Source organism: Heterodontus francisci, unplaced genomic scaffold (assembly GCF_036365525.1).
Source record: "Heterodontus francisci isolate sHetFra1 unplaced genomic scaffold, sHetFra1.hap1 HAP1_SCAFFOLD_257, whole genome shotgun sequence".
Lineage (NCBI taxonomy): Eukaryota > Metazoa > Chordata > Chondrichthyes > Heterodontiformes > Heterodontidae > Heterodontus > Heterodontus francisci.
This window is the reverse complement of record NW_027141742.1, coordinates 1,771,952-1,793,613: the sequence shown is the minus strand read 5'-3', so window position 1 is coordinate 1,793,613 and position 21,662 is coordinate 1,771,952.

Genomic DNA, 21,662 nt, shown 5'->3' with positions numbered 1-21,662 from the left:
ACTATCGTTAATGAACTTATTCTTTTCAAGATGATTACAAATCCTGTCTCTGATAACCTTTTCCAACAATTTACCCACAACCGAAGTAAGGCTCACAGGTCTATAATTACCAGGGCTGTCTCTGCTCCCCTTCTTGAACAAGGGGACAACATTTGCTATCCTCCAGTCTTCCGGCACTATTCCTGTCGACAATGACGACATAAAGATAGAGGACAAAGGCTCTGCAATCTCCTCCCTGGCTTCGCAGAGAATCCGAGGATAAGTCCCATCTGGCCCAGGGGACTTATCTATTTTCACACTTTCCAAAATTGATAACACCTCCTCCTTGTGAACCTCAATCCCATCTAGCCTAGTAGCCTGAATTTCAGTATTCTCCTCGACAACATTTCCTTTCTCTACTGTAAATACTGACGCAAAATATTCATTTAACGCTTCCCCTACCTCCTCTGATTCCACACACAACTTCCCACGACTATCCTTGATTGGCCCGAATCTAACTCCAGTCATTCTTTTATTCCTGATGTACCTATAGAAAGCCTTAGGGTTTTCCCTGATCCTATCCGCCAATGACCTTTCGTGTCCTCTCCTTGCTCTTCTTAGCTCTCCCTTTAGATCCTTCCTGGCTGGCTTGTAACTCTCAAGCGCCCGAACTGAGCCTTCACGTCTCATCCTGACATAAGCCTTCTTCTTCTTGACAAGCGCTTCAACTTCTTTAGTAAACCATGGCTCCCTCGCTCGACAACTACCTCCCTGCCTCACATTTACATACTTATCAAGGACACGCAGTCGCTGCTCCTTGAATAAGCTCCACATTTCGATTGTTCCCATCCCCTGCAGTTTCCTTCCCCATCCTACGCATCCTAAATCTTGCCTGATCGCATCATAATTTCCTTTCCCCCAGTTATAATTTTTGCCCTGCGGTATATACCTGTCGCTGCCCATCGCTAAGGTAAACCTAACCGAATTGTAATCACGATCACCAAAGTGCTCACCAACATCTAAATCTAACACCTGGCCGGGTTCATTACCCAGTACCAAATCCAATGTGGCATCGCCCCTGGTTGGCCTGTCTACATACTGTGTCAGAAAACCCTCCTGCACACACTGGACAAAAACTGACCCATCTAAAGTACTCGAACTATAGTATTTCCAGTCAATATTTGGAAAGTTAAAGTTCCCCATAACAACTACCCTGTTACTCTCGCCCCTGTCGAGAATCATCTTCGTTATCCTTTCCTCTACATCTCTGGAACTATTTGGAGGTCGATAAAAGACTCCCAACAGGGTGACCTCACCTCTCCTATTTCTAACCTCGGCCCATACTACCTCAGTAGACGAGTCCTCAAACGTCCTTTCTGTCGCTGTAATACTCTCCTTGATTAACAATGCCACAGCACCCCCTCCCCACCCCCACCCCTCTTTTACCATCTTCTCTGTTCTTACTGAAACATCTAAATCCCAGCATCCATTCCTTCCCCTGCTCTACCCATGTCTCCGAAATAGCCTCCACATCGAGATCCCAGGTACCAACCCATGCTGCAAGCTCACCCACCTTATTCCGGATGCTCCCGGCATTGAAATAGACACACTTTAAACCAGGTTCTTGCTTGCCAGTGCCCTCTTGCGTCCTTGTAACCTTATCCCTGACCTCACTACTCTCAACATCCTGTACACTGGCATTACAGTTTCGGTTCCCATTCCCCTGCTGATTTAGTTTAAACCCCCCGAAGAGCACTACCAAATCTCCCCCCCAGGATATTGGTACCCCTCTGGTTCAGGTGAAGACCATCCTGTTTGTAGAGGTCCCACCAACCCCAGAAAGAGACCCAATTTTACAGGAAACCAAAACCCTCCCTCCTGCACCATCCCTGCAGCCACGTGTTCAACTCCTCTCTCTCCCTATTCCTTACTTCGCTAGCACGTGGCACGGGCAACAACCCAGAGATAACAACTCTGTTTGTTCTCACTATAAGCTTCCACCCTAGCTCCCAGAATTTCTGTCTCAAATCCCCATCTCTCTTCCTACCTATGTCGTTGGTGCCAATGTGGACCACGTCTTGAGGCTGCTCCCCCTCCCCCCTGAGGATCCCAAAAACAAGATCCGAAACATCACGAACCCTGGCACCTGGGATGCAACATACCAACCGTGAGTCTCTCTCGTTCCCACAGAACCTCCTATCTGTTCCCCTAACTATGGAGTCCCGAATGACTAATGCTCTGCTCCTCTTCCCCCTTCCCTTCTGAGCAACAGGGACAGACTCTGTGAAAGAGACCTGTACCCCATTGCTTACTCCTGGTAAGTCGTCCCCCGCAACAGTATCCAAAACGGTATACCTGTTGTTGAGGGAAACGGCCACAGGGGATCCCTGCACTGCCTGCTGGTTCCCACTCCTTCCCCTGACGGTAACCCATCTACCTACTTCTTTTACCTGAGGTGTAACTCCCTCTTCATAACTCCTCTCAATAACCCCCTCCGCCTTCCGAATGATCCGAAGTTCATCCAGCTCCAGCTCCAGTTCCCAAAAGCGGTTCTCGAGGAGCTGGAGTTGGGTGCACTTCCCGCAGATGCAGTCAGCAGGGACACTCTTGGCGACCCTTACCTCCCACATTCTGCAGGAGGAACATACAACTGCCTTAACTTCCTGTCCCTCTATTCTAAATTCCCAACAAATCTAGTGAAAAAGCAAAAAAAAATGTCAAAACTTGTTAGGATAGCAATCCAACGGACAGAACTTCTTAAATAAAAAGCTAACCTTATCAAAACAAGAGTCCTTTTTTTTGGTTACAGGAGGAGGGAGGGTGGGAGACACCACATGTGTACTGTCTCGGGTACAGCCACCACCGAAATATATAGTTTTTACTTACCCAGCAGTCCCCTGGTCCTCCGAAAACAAAAGGGAATTAACTTTTAAACTTCCACTGAAATTGACTTCCCAGCTGCAAGCTCGCACTCGCACCTTCGCGACTGTCAAAGCTGCAGTCACCAAAACTAAAAGCCTTAAGGGTTGCCTCAGCTTGAGGGTTGCCTTAGTTTCAGGGTCTGCATTAGTTTGAGGGTCTGCATTAGTTTGAGCGTTGCCACATTTTAAGGGTTGCCTTAGATTGAGGCGTTGCCTTAGATTGAGGCGCTGCCTCAGTTTGAGGCGTTACCTCAGTTTGAGGCGTTGACTAAGTTTGAGGCGTTGCCTTAGTCTTTGGGCTGCCTTAGTTTGAGGTGTTGCATTCGTTTGAGGTGTTGCCTTAGTTTGAGGGCTTCCTTAGTTTGAGGGTTCCCTTAGTTTGAAGGTTGCCTTTGTTTCAGGGGTTGCCTTTGTTTGAGGGGTTGCCTTTGTTGAGGGTTGCCTTAGTTTGAGCGTTGCCTTAGTTTGAGCGTTGCCTTAGTTTGAGGGTTGCCTTAGTTTGAGGGTTACGTTAGTTTGAGGGTTGCCTTAGTTTGAGGATTTGCCTTCGTTTATGGGTTGCCTTAGTTTCAGCTGTTGCATTAGTTTGAGGGTTGTCTTAAATTGAGAGTTGCCTTGTATTGACTGCTGCCTCAGTCTGAGGTTTGCCTGAGATTGAGGATTGCCTTAGTTTGAGATATTGCTTAGTTTGATGGGAGCCTCTGTTTGAGGTGTTGGCCGATTTTGAGATGTTGCCTTAGTTTGAGGTGTTGCCTTAGTTTGAGGTGTTGACTTAGTTTGAGGTATTGCATTAGTTTGAGGTATTGCATTAGTTTGAGGTATGGCATTAGCTGGAGGGTTGCCTTAGTTTGATGTGTTGCCTTAGTTTGAGGGGTTGCCTCAGTTTGAGACTCTGCCTTAGTTTGAGGCAACCCTCCCAAAACTAAGGCAACCCTCCCAAAACTAAGACAACCCCCCCAAAACTAAGGCAACCCCCCCAAAATGAAAGCAACCCCCCAAACTAAGGCAACCCTCAAACGAAGGCAACCCCTTAAACTGAGGCCACCCTCAAACTAAGGCAACGCTCAAACTAAGGCAACCACTCCAACTAATGCAATCCTCAAACTAATGCAACCCCACAAACTAAGGCAGGCTCACAAACGAAGTCAACACTCAAACGAAGGCAACCCCTCAAACTAAGGTAACCCTCAAACTCAGGCAGTGCCTCAAACTAATGCAACACCTCAAGCTAAGGCAGGCCCTCAAACTAACGCAACCATCAAACTCAGGCAACCATCAAACTAAGGCACCCCCTTAAACTAAGGCAACCCTCAAACTAAGGCAACTCCTTAAACTGAGGCAGGCCCTCAAACTGAGGCAACCCCTCAAACTAAGGCAACACCTCAAACTAAGGCATCCACTCAAATTAAGGCAGCCCCTCAAACTCAGGCAACTCCTTAAACTAAGGCAGGCCCACAAACTAAGGCAGCCCCTCAAACTAATGCAAACCTCAAACTAAGGCAACACCTCAAACTTATGCAACACCTCAAACTAAGGCAGTCCCTCATACTAAGGCAACACTCAAACAAAGGGAGTGCCTCAACTAAGGCAGTGCCTCAAACTAAGGCAACGCCTCAAACTAAGGCAACACCTCAAACTAATGCAACACCTCAAACTAAGGCAACACCTCAAAATAAGGTATCCCCTCAAAATAAGGTATCCCCTCAATCTAAGGCAATCCCTCAGTCTCAGGCAATCCCTCATACTGAGGCAACCCTCAATCTAAGGCAACCCTCAAATTAGGGCAACACTCACACGAAAGCAACCCTCAAACTAGGGCAACCCTCAAACTAGGGCAACCATCAAACTCGGGCAACCCTCAAACTAAGGCGGCCCCTCAAACTAAGGCAGCCCCTCAAACTAAGGCAGCCCCTCAAACTAATGCACTCCCTCAAACTAATGCACTCCCTCAAACTCAGGAAGCACCTCAAACTAAGGCAGCCCCTCAAACTAAGGCACTCCCTCAAACTAAGGCACTCCCTCAAACTAAGGCACTCCCTCAAACTCAGGCAGCCCCTCAAACTAAGGCAACGCCTCAAAAAAGGCAACACCTCAAAATAAGGCAACACCTCAAACTAAGGCATCCCCCAAACTAAGGCAACCCCCCAAACAAAGGCAACCCCCCAAACTAAGGCAACCCCCCAAACTAAGGCAACCCCCCCAAAACTAAGGCAACCCCCCAAACTAAGGCAGGCCCCCAAACGAAGGCAACCCTCAAAATATGGCATCCCCTCAAAATAAGGCATCCCCTCAAAATAAGGTATCCCCTCAAGATAAGGTATCCCCTCAATCTAAGGCAATCCCTCAGTCTCAGGCAATCCCTCATACTAAGGCAACCCTCAATCTAAGGCAACCCGCAAATTAGGGCAACACTCACACGAAGGCAACCCTCAAACTAGGGCAACCCTCAAACTAGGGCAACCATCAAACTAGGGCAACCCTCAAACTAAGGCGGCCCCTCATACTAAGGCAGCCCCTCAAACTAAGGCAGCCCCTCAAACTAATGCACTCCCTCAAACTAATGCACTCCCTCAAACTAATGCACTCCCTCAAACTCAGGATGCTCCTCAAACTAAGGCAGCCCCTCAAACTAAGGCACTCCCTCAAACTAAGGCACTCCCTCAAACTAAGGCACTCCCTCATACTCAGGCAGCCCCTCAAACTAAGGCAACGCCTCAGACTAATGCAACGCCTCAAACTAATGCAACGCCTCAAACTAAGGCCACACTCAAACTAAGGCAACGCTCAAACTAAGGCAACCACTCAAACTAATGCAATCCTCAAACTAATGCAACCCCGCAAACGAAGGCAGGCTCACAAACTAAGTCAACACTCAAACGAAGGCAACCCCTCAAACTAAGGTAACCCTCAAACTCAGGCAGTGCCTCAAACGAATGCAACACCTCAAGCTAAGGCAGGCCCTCAAACTAATGCAACCATCAAACTCAGGCAACCATCAAACGAAGGCACCCCCTCAAACTAAGGCAACCCTCAAACTAAGGCAACTCCTTAAACTGAGGCAGGCCCTCAAAATGAGTCAACCCCTCAAACTATGGCAACCCCTGAAACTAAGGCATCCACTCAAATTAAGGCAGCCCCTCAAACTCAGGCAACTCCTTAAACTAAGGCAGGCCCACAAACTTAGGCAACCCTCAAACTAAGGCAACTCCTCAAAATAAGGCATCCACTCAAACTAAGGCAGCCCCTCAAACTAAGGCAGCCCCTCAAAATAAGGTATCCGCTCAATCTAAGGCAATCCCTCAGTCTCAGGCAATCCCTCATACTCAGGCAATCCCTCATACTAAGGCAATCCCTCACACTAAGGCAACCCTCAATCTAAGGCAGTGCCTCAAACTAAGGCAGCACCTCAAACTAAGGCTACACCTCAAACTAAGGCAACCCTCAAATTAGGGCCACCCTCACACGAAGGCAACCCTCAGACTAGGGCAACCCTCAAACTAGGGTAACCATCAAACTAGGGCCACCCTCAAACTAGGGCAACCCTCAAACTAAGGCTGCCCCTCAAACTAAGGCAGCCCCTCAAACTAAGGCAGCCCCTCAAACTAAGGCACTCCCTCAAACTAAGGCACTCCCTCAAACTAAGGCACTCCCTCAAACTCAGGCAGCCCCTCAGACTAAGGCAATGCCTCAAACTAATGCAACGCCTCAAACTAATGCAACGCCTCAAACTAAGGCCACACTCAAACTAAGGCAACAGTCAAACTAAGGCAACGCTCAAACTAAGGCAACCACTCAAACTAATGCAATCCTCAAACTAATGCAACCCCGCAAACGAAGGCAGGCTCACAAACTAAGTCAACACTCAAACGAAGGCAACCCCTCAAACTAAGGTAACCCTCAAACTCAGGCAGTGCCTCAAACTAATGCAACACCTCAAGCTAAGGCAGGCCCTCAAACTAATGCAACCATCAAACTCAGGCAACCATCAAACTAAGGCAACTCCTTAAACTGAGGCAGGCACTCAAACTGAGGCAACCCTCAAACTAAGGCAACTCCTCAAAATAAGGCATCCACTCAAACTAAGGCAGCCCTCAAACTAAGGCAGCCCCTAAAACTAAGGCAGCCCCTCAAACTAAGGCAAACCTCAAACTAAGTCAAACCTCAAACTGATGCAACACCTCAAACTAAGGCAGCCCCTCAAACGAAGGCAGCCCCTCAAACGGAGGCAGCCCCTCAAACTGAGGCAGACCCTCAAAGTAATGCAGCCCCTCAAAGTAATGCAGCCCCTCAGACGAATGCAGCCCCTCAGACCAACGCAGCCCCTCAGACGAATGCAGCCCCTCAGACTAAGGCTGCCCCTCAGACGAATGCATCCCCTCAGACGAATGCATCCCCTCAGAAGAATGCAGCCCCTCAGACGAATACAGCACCTCAAACTAAGGCTTCCTCACAAACTAAGCCATTCTGTCAAACAAAGGCAACCCCTCAAACTAATGCAACCCCTCAAACTAAGGCAACCCCTCTCCTAAGGCACCCCTCTACTAAGGCAACACCTCAAACTAAGGCAGCTCCTCAAAATAAGGCATCCCCACAAACTAAGGCATCCCCTCAAACGAAGGTCAGCCCCTCAAACGAAGGCAGCCCCTCTAACGAAGGCAGCCCATCAAACTAAGGCAACACCTCAAACTCAGGCAACACCTCAAACTCAGGCAACACCTCAAACTCAGGCAGCCCCTCAAACTAAGGCTGCCCCTCAAACTAAGGCTGCCCCTCAAACTAAGGCAGCCCCTCAAACTAAGGCAGCCCCTCAAACAAAGGCAACACCCCAAACTAATGCAGCACATCAATCCTAGTCAACCCTCAATCTAATGCAGCCCCTCAAACTAAGACAGCCCCTCAAACTAATGCAGCACATCAAACTAATGCAGCCCCTCAAACTAATGCAGCCCCTCAACGAAGGCACCCTCAAACGAGGGCAATACTCAAATTCGGGCAAAACCTCAAACTCATGCAGCCCCGAGAACAAATGCAACGCCTCAAACAAATGCAACGCCTCAAACTAATGCAACACCTCAAACTAATGCAACGCCTCAAACTAAGGCAACATCTCAAACTAAGGCCGCCCTCAAACTGAGGCTATCCTCAAACTAAGGCAACCCCTCAAAAAAAGGCAACCCCTCAAACTAAGGCAACCCCTCAAACTAAGGCAGTCCCTCATACTCGGGCAACCCTCATACTCGGGCAACCCTCAAACTAAGGCAGCCCCTCAAACTAAGGCAGCCCCTCAAACTGATGCATTCTCTCAAACTGATGCACTCCCTCAAACTGATGCACTCCCTCAAACTTAGGCAGCCCCTCAAACTCAGGCAGCCCCACAAACTCAGGCAGCCCCTCAAACTAAGGCAGCCCCTCAAACTGATGCAACGCCTCAAACTGATGCAACGCCTCAAACTGAGGCAACCCCTCAAACTAAGGCAACCCCTCAAACTAAGGTAAAACCTCAAACTAAGGCAAAACCTCAAACTAAGGCAAAACCTCAAACTAAGGCAGCCCCTCAAACTGGGGCAGACCCTCAAACTAGGGCAACCCTCACACTAGGGCAACCCTAAAACTAAGGCAGCCCCTCAAACTAAGGCACTCCCTCCAACTCAGTCACTCCCTCAAACTCAGGCAGCCCCTCAAACTAAGGCAGCCCCTCAAACTAAGGCAACGCCTCAAACTAATGCAACGCCTCAAAATAATGCAACGCCTCAAACTAAGGCAACACTCAAACTAAGGCAACACTCAAACTATGGCATCCCTCTACATAAGGCATCCCTCAAACTAAGGGATCCCTCAAACTAAACAAACCCTCAAACTAAACAAACACTCAAACTAATGCAGCCCCTCAAAGTAATGCAGACCCTCATACTAATGCAGCCCCTCAGACTAATGCAGCCCCTCAGACTAATGCAGCTCATCAGACGAATGCAGCCCCTCAGACTAAGGCTGCCCCTCAGACTAAGGTAGCCCCTCAGACGACTGCAGCCCCTCCGTCGACTGCAGCCCCTCAGACGACTGCAGCCCCTCAGACGAATGCAGCCCCTCAAACTAAGGCTTCCCCACAAACTAAGCCATTCCGTCAAACTAAGGCAACCCCTCAAACTAAGGCAGCCCCTCAAACTAAGGCAACCCATTAAACTGAGGCAACCCATCAAACTAAGGCAACCCCTCTCCTAAGGCAACACCTCAAACTAAGGCAACCCCTCAAACGAAGGCAGCCCCACAAACGAAGGCAGCCCCTCAAAAGAAGGCAACAGCTCAAACGAAGGCAACACCTCAAACGAAGGCAACACCTCAAACGAAATCAACACCTCAAACGAAGGCAACACCTCAAACGAAGGCAACACCTCAATCTAAGGCAACACCTCATTCTCAGGCAACACCTCAAACTAAGGCAACACCTCAAACGAAGGCAACACCTCAATCTAAGGCAACACCTCAATCTAAGGCAACACCTCAAACTAAGGCAACACCTCAAACTAAGGCAACACCTCAAACTAAGGCTGCCCCTCAAACTAAGGCTGCCCCTCAAACTAAGGCAGCCGCTCAAACTAAGGCAGCCCCTCAAACTAAGGCAGCCCCTCAAACTAAGGCAGCCCCTCAAACAAAGGCAACACCCCAAATTAATGTAGCACATCAATCTAAGGCAACCCTCAATCTAATGCAGCCCCTCAAACTAAGACAGCCCCTCAAAGTAAGACAGCCCCTCAAAGAAAGACAGCCCCTCAAAGTAAGACAGCCCCTCCTACTAATGCAGCCCCTCATACTACTGCAGCCCCTCAAACTAAGGCTGCCCCACAAACTAAGGCATCCCCTCAAACTAAGGCAACCCCTCAAACTAATTCAGCCCCTCAAACGAAGGCTTCCCCACAAACTAAGCCATTCCGTCAAACTAAGGCAACCCCTCAAACCAAGGCAACCCCTCTACGAAGCCAGCCCCTCAAACTAAGGCAACCCCACAAACTAAGGCAACACCTCAAACGAAGGCAGCTTTTCAAACTAAGGCAGCCCCTCAAACTAAGGCAGCTGCTCAAACAAAGGCAGCCCCTCAAACTAGGCAACCCTCAAACTAAGGCAGACCTCAAACTAAGGCTACACCTCAAACTAAGGCTACACCTCAAACTAAGGCTACACCTCAAACTAATGAAACCCTCAAACAAAGGCAACAACTAAAACTAAGGCAACACCTCAAACTAAGGCAACACCTCAAACTAAGGCAACACCTCAAACTAAGGCTACACCTCAAACTAATGAAACCCTCAAACAAAGGCAACAACTAAAACTAAGGCAACACCTCAAACTAAGGCAACACCTCAAACTAAGGCAACACCTCAAACTAAGGCATCACCTCAAACTAATGCAACACCTCAAACTAAGGCAACACCTCAAACTAAGGCAACACCTCAAACTAAGACAGCCCACTTAAAATCCGGCAACACCTCAAATTAAGAAAATCCTCAAACTAAGGCAACACCTCAAACTAATGCAACACCTCAAACTGAGACAGCCCACTTAAAATAAGGCAAGACCTCAAATTAAGAAAACCCTCAAACTAAGGCTAAACCTCAAACTAATGAAACCCTCAAACTAAGGCAACACCTCAAACTAAGGGAACCGTCAAACGAATACAACCCTCAAACTAATGCAACACTCAAACTAATGCAACCCTCAAACTAATGCAACCCTCAAACGAAGGCAACACCTCAAACTAAGGCAACACCTCAAACTAACGCTCAACCTCAAACTAATGAAACCCTCAAACTAAGGCAACACCTCAAACTAAGGCAACACCTCAAACTAATGCAACTGCTCAAACTAAGGCAACACCTCAAACTTAGGCAACACCTCAAACTAATGCAACTGCTCAAACTAACGCAACACCTCAAACTAAGGCAACATCTCAAACTAAGGCAACCCTCAATCAAAGGCAACACCTCAAATTAAGGCAACACCTCAAACTAAGGCAACACCTCAAACTAATGCAACACCTCAAACTGAGACAGCCCACTTAAAATAAGGCATGACCTCAAATTAAGAAAACCCTCAAACTAAGGCTAAACCTCAAACTAATGAAACCCTCAAACTAAGGCAACACCTCAAACTAAGGGAACCGTCAAACGAATACAACCCTCAAACTAATGCAACACTCAAACTAATGCAACCCTCAAACTAATGCAACCCTCAAACGAAGGCAACACCTCAAACTAAGGCAACACCTCAAACTAACGCTCAACCTCAAACTAATGAAACCCTCAAACTAAGGCAACACCTCAAACTAAGGCAACACCTCAAACTAATGCAACTGCTCAAACTAAGGCAACACCTCAAACTTAGGCAACACCTCAAACTAATGCAACTGCTCAAACTAACGCAACACCTCAAACTAAGGCAACATCTCAAACTAAGGCAACCCTCAATCTAAGGCAACACCTCAAATTAAGGCAACACCTCAAACTAAGGCAACACCTCAAACTAAGGCAACCCTCAATCAAAGGCAACAACTCAAACTAAGGCAACAACTCAAACTAAGGCAACACCTCAAACTAAGGCAACACCTCAAACTAAGGCAACACCTCAATCAAAGGCAACACCTCAAACTAAGGCAACACCTCAAACTGAGGCAACACCTCAAACTAAGGCAACACCTCAAACTAAGACAGCCCACGAAAACTAAGGCAACACCTCAAATTATGTAAACCCTCAAAATAAGGCACCACCACAAACGAAGGGAACCCTCAAACTAAGGCAACCCTCAAACTAAGCAACCCTCAAACTAAGGCAACCCTCAAACAAACTAAGGCAACACCTCAAACTAATGCAACACCTCAAACTAATGCAACACCTCAGACTAAAGCAACACCTCAAACTAAAGCAACACCTCAAACGAAAGCAACTCCTCAAACTAAAGCAACTGCTCAAACTAAAGCAACTGCTCAAACTAAAGCAACTCCTCAAACTAAAGCAACTTCTCAAACTGATGCAACTCCTCAAACCAATGCAACTCCTCAAACTAATGCAACTCCTCAAACTAATGCAACACCTCAAACAAAGGAAACCGTCAATCAAAGGCAACACCTCAAACTCAGGCAGCACCTCAAACGAAGGCCGCCCCTCAAACTAAGGCAGCCCCTCAAACTAAGGCAGCTCCTCAAACTAAGGCAGCTCCTCAAACTAAGGCAGCCCCTCAAACTAAGGCAGCTCCTCAAACTAAGGCAGCTCCTCAAACTAAGGCAGCCCCTCAAACTAAGGCAACACATCAAACTGAGGCAACACATCAAACTAAGGCAACACCTCAATATAAGGCAACCCTCAAACTGAGGCAACACCTCAAACTAAGGCAACACCTCAAACTAAGGCAACACCTCAAATAAAGGCAACACCTCAAACAAAGACAGCACCTCAAACAAAGGCAGCATCTCAAACTAAGGCAGCCCCTCAAACTAAGGCAGCTCCTCAAACTAAGGCAGCTCCTCAAACTAAGGCAACACATCAAACTAAGGCAACACATCAAACTGAGGCAACACATCAAACTAAGGCAACACCTCAATATAAGGCAACCCTCAAACTGAGGCAACACCTCAAACTAAGGCAACACCTCAAACTAAGGTAACCCTCAAACTCAGGCAGTGCCTCAAACTAATGCAACACCTCAAGCTAAGGCAGGCCCTCAAACTAACGCAACCATCAAACTCAGGCAACCATCAAACTAAGGCACCCCCTTAAACTAAGGCAACCCTCAAACTAAGGCAACTCCTTAAACTGAGGCAGGCCCTCAAACTGAGGCAACCCCTCAAACTAAGGCAACACCTCAAACTAAGGCATCCACTCAAATTAAGGCAGCCCCTCAAACTCAGGCAACTCCTTAAACTAAGGCAGGCCCACAAACTAAGGCAGCCCCTCAAACTAATGCAAACCTCAAACTAAGGCAACACCTCAAACTTATGCAACACCTCAAACTAAGGCAGTCCCTCATACTAAGGCAACACTCAAACAAAGGGAGTGCCTCAACTAAGGCAGTGCCTCAAACTAAGGCAACGCCTCAAACTAAGGCAACACCTCAAACTAATGCAACACCTCAAACTAAGGCAACACCTCAAAATAAGGTATCCCCTCAAAATAAGGTATCCCCTCAATCTAAGGCAATCCCTCAGTCTCAGGCAATCCCTCATACTGAGGCAACCCTCAATCTAAGGCAACCCTCAAATTAGGGCAACACTCACACGAAGGCAACCCTCAAACTAGGGCAACCCTCAAACTAGGGCAACCATCAAACTCGGGCAACCCTCAAACTAAGGCGGCCCCTCAAACTAAGGCAGCCCCTCAAACTAAGGCAGCCCCTCAAACTAATGCACTCCCTCAAACTAATGCACTCCCTCAAACTCAGGAAGCACCTCAAACTAAGGCAGCCCCTCAAACTAAGGCACTCCCTCAAACTAAGGCACTCCCTCAAACTAAGGCACTCCCTCAAACTCAGGCAGCCCCTCAAACTAAGGCAACGCCTCAAAAAAGGCAACACCTCAAAATAAGGCAACACCTCAAACTAAGGCATCCCCCAAACTAAGGCAACCCCCCAAACAAAGGCAACCCCCCAAACTAAGGCAACCCCCCAAACTAAGGCAACCCCCCCCAAAACTAAGGCAACCCCCCAAACTAAGGCAGGCCCCCAAACGAAGGCAACCCTCAAAATATGGCATCCCCTCAAAATAAGGCATCCCCTCAAAATAAGGTATCCCCTCAAGATAAGGTATCCCCTCAATCTAAGGCAATCCCTCAGTCTCAGGCAATCCCTCATACTAAGGCAACCCTCAATCTAAGGCAACCCGCAAATTAGGGCAACACTCACACGAAGGCAACCCTCAAACTAGGGCAACCCTCAAACTAGGGCAACCATCAAACTAGGGCAACCCTCAAACTAAGGCGGCCCCTCATACTAAGGCAGCCCCTCAAACTAAGGCAGCCCCTCAAACTAATGCACTCCCTCAAACTAATGCACTCCCTCAAACTAATGCACTCCCTCAAACTCAGGATGCTCCTCAAACTAAGGCAGCCCCTCAAACTAAGGCACTCCCTCAAACTAAGGCACTCCCTCAAACTAAGGCACTCCCTCATACTCAGGCAGCCCCTCAAACTAAGGCAACGCCTCAGACTAATGCAACGCCTCAAACTAATGCAACGCCTCAAACTAAGGCCACACTCAAACTAAGGCAACGCTCAAACTAAGGCAACCACTCAAACTAATGCAATCCTCAAACTAATGCAACCCCGCAAACGAAGGCAGGCTCACAAACTAAGTCAACACTCAAACGAAGGCAACCCCTCAAACTAAGGTAACCCTCAAACTCAGGCAGTGCCTCAAACGAATGCAACACCTCAAGCTAAGGCAGGCCCTCAAACTAATGCAACCATCAAACTCAGGCAACCATCAAACGAAGGCACCCCCTCAAACTAAGGCAACCCTCAAACTAAGGCAACTCCTTAAACTGAGGCAGGCCCTCAAAATGAGTCAACCCCTCAAACTATGGCAACCCCTGAAACTAAGGCATCCACTCAAATTAAGGCAGCCCCTCAAACTCAGGCAACTCCTTAAACTAAGGCAGGCCCACAAACTTAGGCAACCCTCAAACTAAGGCAACTGCTCAAAATAAGGCATCCACTCAAACTAAGGCAGCCCCTCAAACTAAGGCAGCCCCTCAAAATAAGGTATCCGCTCAATCTAAGGCAATCCCTCAGTCTCAGGCAATCCCTCATACTCAGGCAATCCCTCATACTAAGGCAATCCCTCACACTAAGGCAACCCTCAATCTAAGGCAGTGCCTCAAACTAAGGCAGCACCTCAAACTAAGGCTACACCTCAAACTAAGGCAACCCTCAAATTAGGGCCACCCTCACACGAAGGCAACCCTCAAACTAGGGCAACCCTCAAACTAGGGTAACCATCAAACTAGGGCCACCCTCAAACTAGGGCAACCCTCAAACTAAGGCTGCCCCTCAAACTAAGGCAGCCCCTCAAACTAAGGCAGCCCCTCAAACTAAGGCACTCCCTCAAACTAAGGCACTCCCTCAAACTAAGGCACTCCCTCAAACTCAGGCAGCCCCTCAGACTAAGGCAATGCCTCAAACTAATGCAACGCCTCAAACTAATGCAACGCCTCAAACTAAGGCCACACTCAAACTAAGGCAACAGTCAAACTAAGGCAACGCTCAAACTAAGGCAACCACTCAAACTAATGCAATCCTCAAACTAATGCAACCCCGCAAACGAAGGCAGGCTCACAAACTAAGTCAACACTCAAACGAAGGCAACCCCTCAAACTAAGGTAACCCTCAAACTCAGGCAGTGCCTCAAACTAATGCAACACCTCAAGCTAAGGCAGGCCCTCAAACTAATGCAACCATCAAACTCAGGCAACCATCAAACTAAGGCAACTCCTTAAACTGAGGCAGGCACTCAAACTGAGGCAACCCTCAAACTAAGGCAACTCCTCAAAATAAGGCATCCACTCAAACTAAGGCAGCCCTCAAACTAAGGCAGCCCCTAAAACTAAGGCAGCCCCTCAAACTAAGGCAAACCTCAAACTAAGTCAAACCTCAAACTGATGCAACACCTCAAACTAAGGCAGCCCCTCAAACGAAGGCAGCCCCTCAAACGGAGGCAGCCCCTCAAACTGAGGCAGACCCTCAAAGTAATGCAGCCCCTCAAAGTAATGCAGCCCCTCAGACGAATGCAGCCCCTCAGACCAACGCAGCCCCTCAGACGAATGCAGCCCCTCAGACTAAGGCTGCCCCTCAGACGAATGCATCCCCTCAGACGAATGCATCCCCTCAGAAGAATGCAGCCCCTCAGACGAATACAGCACCTCAAACTAAGGCTTCCTCACAAACTAAGCCATTCTGTCAAACAAAGGCAACCCCTCAAACTAATGCAACCCCTCAAACTAAGGCAACCCCTCTCCTAAGGCACCCCTCTACTAAGGCAACACCTCAAACTAAGGCAGCTCCTCAAAATAAGGCATCCCCACAAACTAAGGCATCCCCTCAAACGAAGGTCAGCCCCTCAAACGAAGGCAGCCCCTCTAACGAAGGCAGCCCATCAAACTAAGGCAACACCTCAAACTCAGGCAACACCTCAAACTCAGGCAACACCTCAAACTCAGGCAGCCCCTCAAACTAAGGCTGCCCCTCAAACTAAGGCTGCCCCTCAAACTAAGGCAGCCCCTCAAACTAAGGCAGCCCCTCAAACAAAGGCAACACCCCAAACTAATGCAGCACATCAATCCTAGTCAACCCTCAATCTAATGCAGCCCCTCAAACTAAGACAGCCCCTCAAACTAATGCAGCACATCAAACTAATGCAGCCCCTCAAACTAATGCAGCCCCTCAACGAAGGCACCCTCAAACGAGGGCAATACTCAAATTCGGGCAAAACCTCAAACTCATGCAGCCCCGAGAACAAATGCAACGCCTCAAACAAATGCAACGCCTCAAACTAATGCAACACCTCAAACTAATGCAACGCCTCAAACTAAGGCAACATCTCAAACTAAGGCCGCCCTCAAACTGAGGCTATCCTCAAACTAAGGCAACCCCTCAAAAAAAGGCAACCCCTCAAACTAAGGCAACCCCTCAAACTAAGGCAGTCCCTCATACTCGGGCAACCCTCATACTCGGGCAACCCTCAAACTAAGGCAGCCCCTCAAACTAAGGCAGCCCCTCAAACTGATGCATTCTCTCAAACTGATGCACTCCCTCAAACTGATGCACTCCCTCAAACTTAGGCAGCCCCTCAAACTCAGGCAGCCCCACAAACTCAGGCAGCCCCTCAAACTAAGGCAGCCCCTCAAACTGATGCAACGCCTCAAACTGATGCAACGCCTCAAACTGAGGCAACCCCTCAAACTAAGGCAACCCCTCAAACTAAGGTAAAACCTCAAACTAAGGCAAAACCTCAAACTAAGGCAAAACCTCAAACTAAGGCAGCCCCTCAAACTGGGGCAGACCCTCAAACTAGGGCAACCCTCACACTAGGGCAACCCTAAAACTAAGGCAGCCCCTCAAACTAAGGCACTCCCTCCAACTCAGTCACTCCCTCAAACTCAGGCAGCCCCTCAAACTAAGGCAGCCCCTCAAACTAAGGCAACGCCTCAAACTAATGCAACGCCTCAAAATAATGCAACGCCTCAAACTAAGGCAACACTCAAACTAAGGCAACACTCAAACTAAGGCATCCCTCTACATAAGGCATCCCTCAAACTAAGGGATCCCTCAAACTAAACAAACCCTCAAACTAAACAAACACTCAAACTAATGCAGCCCCTCAAAGTAATGCAGACCCTCATACTAATGCAGCCCCTCAGACTAATGCAGCCCCTCAGACTAATGCAGCTCATCAGACGAATGCAGCCCCTCAGACTAAGGCTGCCCCTCAGACTAAGGTAGCCCCTCAGACGACTGCAGCCCCTCCGTCGACTGCAGCCCCTCAGACGACTGCAGCCCCTCAGACGAATGCAGCCCCTCAAACTAAGGCTTCCCCACAAACTAAGCCATTCCGTCAAACTAAGGCAACCCCTCAAACTAAGGCAGCCCCTCAAACTAAGGCAACCCATTAAACTGAGGCAACCCATCAAACTAAGGCAACCCCTCTCCTAAGGCAACACCTCAAACTAAGGCAACCCCTCAAACGAAGGCAGCCCCACAAACGAAGGCAGCCCCTCAAAAGAAGGCAACAGCTCAAACGAAGGCAACACCTCAAACGAAGGCAACACCTCAAACGAAATCAACACCTCAAACGAAGGCAACACCTCAAACGAAGGCAACACCTCAATCTAAGGCAACACCTCATTCTCAGGCAACACCTCAAACTAAGGCAACACCTCAAACGAAGGCAACACCTCAATCTAAGGCAACACCTCAATCTAAGGCAACACCTCAAACTAAGGCAACACCTCAAACTAAGGCAACACCTCAAACTAAGGCTGCCCCTCAAACTAAGGCTGCCCCTCAAACTAAGGCAGCCGCTCAAACTAAGGCAGCCCCTCAAACTAAGGCAGCCCCTCAAACTAAGGCAGCCCCTCAAACAAAGGCAACACCCCAAATTAATGTAGCACATCAATCTAAGGCAACCCTCAATCTAATGCAGCCCCTCAAACTAAGACAGCCCCTCAAAGTAAGACAGCCCCTCAAAGAAAGACAGCCCCTCAAAGTAAGACAGCCCCTCCTACTAATGCAGCCCCTCATACTACTGCAGCCCCTCAAACTAAGGCTGCCCCACAAACTAAGGCATCCCCTCAAACTAAGGCAACCCCTCAAACTAATTCAGCCCCTCAAACGAAGGCTTCCCCACAAACTAAGCCATTCCGTCAAACTAAGGCAACCCCTCAAACCAAGGCAACCCCTCTACGAAGCCAGCCCCTCAAACTAAGGCAACCCCACAAACTAAGGCAACACCTCAAACTAAGGAAACCCCTCAAACTAAGGCAGTCCCTCATACTCGGGCAACCCTCATACTCGGGCAACCCTCAAACTAAGGCAGCCCCTCAAACTAAGGCAGCCCCTCAAACTGATGCATTCTCTCAAACTGATGCACTCCCTCAAACTGATGCACTCCCTCAAACTTAGGCAGCCCCTCAAACTCAGGCAGCCCCACAAACTCAGGCAGCCCCTCAAACTAAAGCAGCCCCTCAAACTAAGGCAGCCCCTCAAACTGATGCATTCTCTCAAACTGATGCACTCCCTCAAACTGATGCACTCCCTCAAACTTAGGCAGCCCCTCAAACTCAGGCAGCCCCACAAACTCAGGCAGCCCCTCAAACTAAGGCAGCCCCTCAAACTGATGCAACGCCTCAAACTGATGCAACTCCTCAAACTGAGGCAACCCCTCAAACTAAGGCAACCCCTCAAACTAAGGTAAAACCTCAAACTAAGGCAAAACCTCAAACTAAGGCAAAACCTCAAACTAAGGCAGCCCCTCAAACTGGGGCAGACCCTCAAACTAGGGCAACCCTCACACTAGGGCAACCCTAAAACTAAGGCAGCCCCTCAAACTAAGGCACTCCCTCCAACTCAGTCACTCCCTCAAACTCAGGCAGCCCCTCAAACTAAGGCAGCCCCTCAAACTAAGGCAACGCCTCAAACTAATGCAACGCCTCAAAATAATGCAACGCCTCAAACTAAGGCAACACTCAAACTAAGGCAACACTCAAACTAAGGCATCCCTCTACATAAGGCATCCCTCAAACTAAGGGATCCCTCAAACTAAACAAACCCTCAAACTAAACAAACACTCAAACTAATGCAGCCCCTCAAAGTAATGCAGACCCTCATACTAATGCAGCCCCTCAGACTAATGCAGCCCCTCAGACTAATGCAGCTCATCAGACGAATGCAGCCCCTCAGACTAAGGCTGCCCCTCAGACTAAGGTAGCCCCTCAGACGACTGCAGCCCCTCCGTCGACTGCAGCCCCTCAGACGACTGCAGCCCCTCAGACGAATGCAGCCCCTCAAACTAAGGCTTCCCCACAAACTAAGCCATTCCGTCAAACTAAGGCAACCCCTCAAACTAAGGCAGCCCCTCAAACTAAGGCAACCCATTAAACTGAGGCAACCCATCAAACTAAGGCAACCCCTCTCCTAAGGCAACACCTCAAACTAAGGCAACCCCTCAAACGAAGGCAGCCCCACAAACGAAGGCAGCCCCTCAAAAGAAGGCAACAGCTCAAACGAAGGCAACACCTCAAACGAAGGCAACACCTCAAACGAAATCAACACCTCAAACGAAGGCAACACCTCAAACGAAGGCAACACCTCAATCTAAGGCAACACCTCATTCTCAGGCAACACCTCAAACTAAGGCAACACCTCAAACGAAGGCAACACCTCAATCTAAGGCAACACCTCAATCTAAGGCAACACCTCAAACTAAGGCAACACCTCAAACTAAGGCAACACCTCAAACTAAGGCTGCCCCTCAAACTAAGGCTGCCCCTCAAACTAAGGCAGCCGCTCAAACTAAGGCAGCCCCTCAAACTAAGGCAGCCCCTCAAACTAAGGCAGCCCCTCAAACAAAGGCAACACCCCAAATTAATGTAGCACATCAATCTAAGGCAACCCTCAATCTAATGCAGCCCCTCAAACTAAGACAGCCCCTCAAAGTAAGACAGCCCCTCAAAGAAAGACAGCCCCTCAAAGTAAGACAGCCCCTCCTACTAATGCAGCCCCTCATACCACTGCAGCCCCTCAAACTAAGGCTGCCCCACAAACTAAGGCATCCCCTCTAACTAAGGCAACCCCTCAAACTAATTCAGCCCCTCAAACAAAGGCTTCCCCACAAACTAAGCCATTCCGTCAAACTAAGGCAACCCCTCAAACCAAGGCAACCCCTCTACGAAGCCAGCCCCTCAAACTAAGGCAACCCCACAAACTAAGGCAACACCTCAAACGAAGGCAGCTTTTCAAACTAAGGCAGCCCCTCAAACTAAGGCAGCTGCTCAAACAAAGGCAGCCCCTCAAACTAGGCAACCCTCAAACTAAGGCAGACCTCAAACTAAGGCAGACCTCAAACTAAGGCAATTCTCAAACTAAGGCAGGCCCTCAAACTGGGGCAACCCTGAAAATAAGGCAGCCGCTCAAAGTGAGGCAACCCTCAAAGTGAGGCAACCCTCAAACTAAAGCAGCCCCTCAAACTAAGGCAGGCCCTCAAACTAAGGCAATTCTCAAACTAATGCAGTGCTTCTAACTAAGGCAGCGCCTCCATCTAAGGCAGCCCCTCTCACTAAGACAGCTCCTCTCACTAAGGCAGCCCCTTTCACGAAGGCAGCCTCTGACACTCAAGCAGGCCCTGAAACTCAAGCACGCCCTGAAACTAAAGCAGGCCCTGAAACTCAAGCAGGCCCTTAAATTAATGCAGCACCACAAACTAAGGCTGCCCCTCATACTAAGGCAGCCCCTCATATAAAGGCATCACTTCAAACTAAGGCAACCCCTCAAACGAAGGCAACCCCTCAAACGAAGGCAACCCCTCCAACTGAGGCAGCCGCTCAAACTAAGGCTGCCCCTCAAACTAAGGCTGCCCCTCAAACTAAGGCAGCCCCTCAAACTAATGCAGCCCCGCAAAATAAGGCAGCCCCGCAAACTAAGGCAGCCCCGCAAACTCAGGCATCCCCTCACACTCAGGCAGCCCCTCACACGAAGGCAGCCCCTCACACTAAGGCAGCCCACAAACTAAGGCAACACCTCAAACTCAGGCAACACCTCAAACTAAGGCAACACCTCAAACTATTGCAACATCTCAAACGAAGTAAACCCTCTAACTAAGACAACCCCTCAAAATAAGGCAACATCTCAAAATAAAGCAGTTCATCAAACTAAGGCAGCCCCTCAAACTAAGGCAGCACCTCAAATTAAGATAGCCCCTCAAACTAAGGTCGCCCCTCAAACTAATGCAACACCTCAAACTAAGGCAACACCTCAAACTAAGGCAACACCTCAAACTAAGGCTACACCTCAAACTAATGAAACCCTCAAACAAAGGCAACAACTAAAACTAAGCAACACCTCAAACTAAGGCAACACCTCAAACTAAGGCAACACCTCAAACTAAGGCATCACCTCAAACTAATGCAACACCTCAAACTAAGGCAACACCTCAAACTAAGGCAACACCTCAAACTAAGACAGCCCACTTAAAATCAGGCAACACCTCAAATTAAGAAAATCCTCAAACTA